At 40.8% G+C, this 2,752-nt stretch overlaps 1 protein-coding gene and 1 long non-coding RNA gene across 2 annotated transcripts in view; one reads left to right on the top strand and one right to left on the bottom strand.

Moving 5' to 3' along the window:
• Window positions 1–2,752, top strand: part of Nebl (nebulette) — a 350,526-nt gene that overhangs the window by 190,965 nt on the left and 156,809 nt on the right. The window lies entirely within an intron of this gene.
• The window catches only part of LOC101983808, an 8,447-nt gene continuing 6,866 nt past the window's right edge, over window positions 1,172–2,752 (bottom strand). Inside the window, exon 3 of the long non-coding RNA XR_001229068.2 lies at window positions 1,172–1,997. This is a non-coding gene — a long non-coding RNA (uncharacterized LOC101983808). The remainder of the gene's footprint in view (window positions 1,998–2,752) is intronic.

Here is a 2,752-nt window from a genome sequence, read left to right as displayed (position 1 = left end):
AAAAGCCCATGTAGATCTTTAATATGAGAGTGGCTATCTAAAGGATAAACAGTTAAAAATATTTGTGTACTCTGGCACCAGTTTTCTTTGTCAGTATGGGCTTGTTTGTTTGTTTATTTATTTGCTTTGAATCAACATTTTCACTGGTAGTACATGTTGGGCATTGATACCACACACGTGGTCACCATTAATTGGACACGCGGATGATTGTCACCATCAACCATGTTACAGCAGAACGACTTTTGTGCTGACATGTAGGCTGGGTTCACTCAACTCTGAGTGATTCTCCCTGTCATTTTGTGACCCCACTGGATCTATCCCAGGTAATGAAGGGGCTAACTTTTAAGCTACGCAGCTTGTCTGACACCCTCCTCAAACAATCGCTCAGCAGTTTGCACACCCATCTCTGCCCGTGTGCAGAATGTTGTTAGATCTCATTTGTATTCAGTTTAACATTTTTCACTTCAGCATTTTTAAAGTTCTCAGATACAGTGGGAAGTAACGGCAGTGAAGTTGCCAGGATGGTGGGATTTCTGCCCTTTGCTAGCTTCATGAAGTCAAGCTTCCCTTTCCTATACAATGGGCCAAAGTACCGACCTGACTTAACAGTGTTTGCCTGAGACTCTATGTAAAGAACATTTGAATTTGTGTTTCCTGCATTTATTTATTTCTATTTTTGAAGAAAGGAGGATGGAAGGAGGTCTCAGCTGCTGATGGCACAGTGCCCACCAAATGGCTGCATACTTCACCTGGATGTTTAATGGCCGGGTGGAATAGATACTTGCCTATGGGGAAGGGATGCTCTGGGCTTATTACACATCACCTGCTGTATGCAGTACCTATCTAGTCTGCATTCCCACGATATGTAAAGTGACCACTACAGAGCTTGGCACATAGCAGCCATTCCTGGATGCCCGCCATTACCACCATCTCATTTAACTTACACACCAAGGAGCTGTCAGTATTTTATTGCAATTATACTTGTTCTGTGCTCGAGGAAGCAGAGTCTCAGTGAGGTCTTATAGCTAGTAAGGGGTGCAGCTGGGCCACAAGACTAATTTGTCCTTGGCTGAGTGAGTCTCTGCTCAGAACTACTCAGACATAGTCAAGAGTCTTGTGTATGATCATTATGGAGCTGAGACAAAAAATTACTGAAAACATTACATATTTTTAGGTTGTTTTATATTTAGATTACTTGTTTTGTAATACAGGCTTCATTTTTGAAAAAGGAATCCCCGAATCTGATAGAGTTTTGTGTTATTACATGGAAACCCGAAACATTTGTAAACCTCTTCAAGTGTCTCTGTGATGCTACGGAAGGCTAATTTGAAGATGAGAATTAATGGAAATTACTTTTAATGAATTTTGATTATGTTTTGAAAAGTTAATTATATCTTTAATTTCATTTAATTAGCCATGCATTTACAAATTATGATATTAATTTTTAAAAAGCAAATTTACCTTTGAACTCAATTCTTTGACTTAGTATTTGTTAAAATTAACTTCACCTTCAATCAGATTATCCTGTGCAGTGTTTAATTCCCACAGGGTGTTGTAGAAGAATCAATATTTTGCATTCTAGGCTTTAAAAACGCAAGACCGAACAGTAACCAATCTTGAAGAAGTTATTAAACCTCGAATGTGTGCACACCACCACGCCAAGAAAGCAGATGGCCCACATTCTTGAGTGTCTCGGATTGTAGCGAGGCGCACAGTCGTGGCCTCGCTGAGGATGTTTTGCAGGTCAATCTAAAACTTTTGCATGTAGTCTTATGATGTTACATCCCTCACACCCTTCCAGTGAGCAGAATGTGATGCTTCTGTGGTGTCCTTCAAGCTGGTGGAATTGGTCGTTGATCTCACTGTATTAAAAATGAAGTTACAGGGCTGGAGAGATGGCTCAGAGGTTAAGAGCATTGTCTGATCTTCCAAAGGTCCTGAGTTCAATTTCCAGAGCTCACAACCATCTGTAATGAGGTCTGGTGCCCTCTTCTGGCCTGCAGGCATAGACACAGACAGAATATTGTATACATAATAAAAAAATTAAAAAAATGAAGTCACACACAGGAACACCAATCAGTAGTAAATATGCCCATAGGCTTTAGGCTTCTCTTAAGCATGTTCCAACAAGCTGCTTTAAGGCTAAATTACCCTCTCCTTCTGCTTGCCTTTCTGCCCTGGACCATGTGGTATAACCCATGGGGCCCCTTGAACATCTGGCACTCCTCGGTAGCTCATGTTTGGAATCCCCTTTCTATGACACCCTTTCGTGCTCTGGATTTACCTCTGCTTCGATGCCTCAGCTTTCTGCTGTTAGTAAAACATCCGCAATAAGATGAAGGGACTTAGAACGGGTAACTTAGCTTTCTGTAAGCAGAGGTTCGCTGGCTAGATCACATGTCTTGGTCCATGAGTGAAACCGCATGAATCAGTCTTTAGGCTTTACACCTGATTTTTATTTCATGTACCTGTGCATTGTAAGTTCCACCCCAGGAACAACACTTGAATGAACAAGTGACCGAAGAAGTAAAGTCTCAAGGGGGGAAGTCCAGAGAGGACATTCCTTAGAGGCCGCTGTTATGTGAGCAGTTATCATGATACACTGTTTTTAAAAAAACAGTTGATAGACAAAAGACCTGACATGAAAGTTTTATATCCAATGCTGAGCACAAGGGAAGAAAAAGCATTTCTTCTTCTTCTTCTTCTTCTTCTTCTTCTTCTTCTTCTTCTTCTTCTTCTTCTTCTTCTTCTT

The sequence above is a fragment of the Microtus ochrogaster genome, chromosome 16, assembly GCF_000317375.1.
Source record: "Microtus ochrogaster isolate Prairie Vole_2 chromosome 16, MicOch1.0, whole genome shotgun sequence".
Lineage (NCBI taxonomy): Eukaryota > Metazoa > Chordata > Mammalia > Rodentia > Cricetidae > Microtus > Microtus ochrogaster.
Note: the sequence above shows the minus strand (reverse complement) of the source record. Positions and strands in the feature narration are given on the sequence as shown.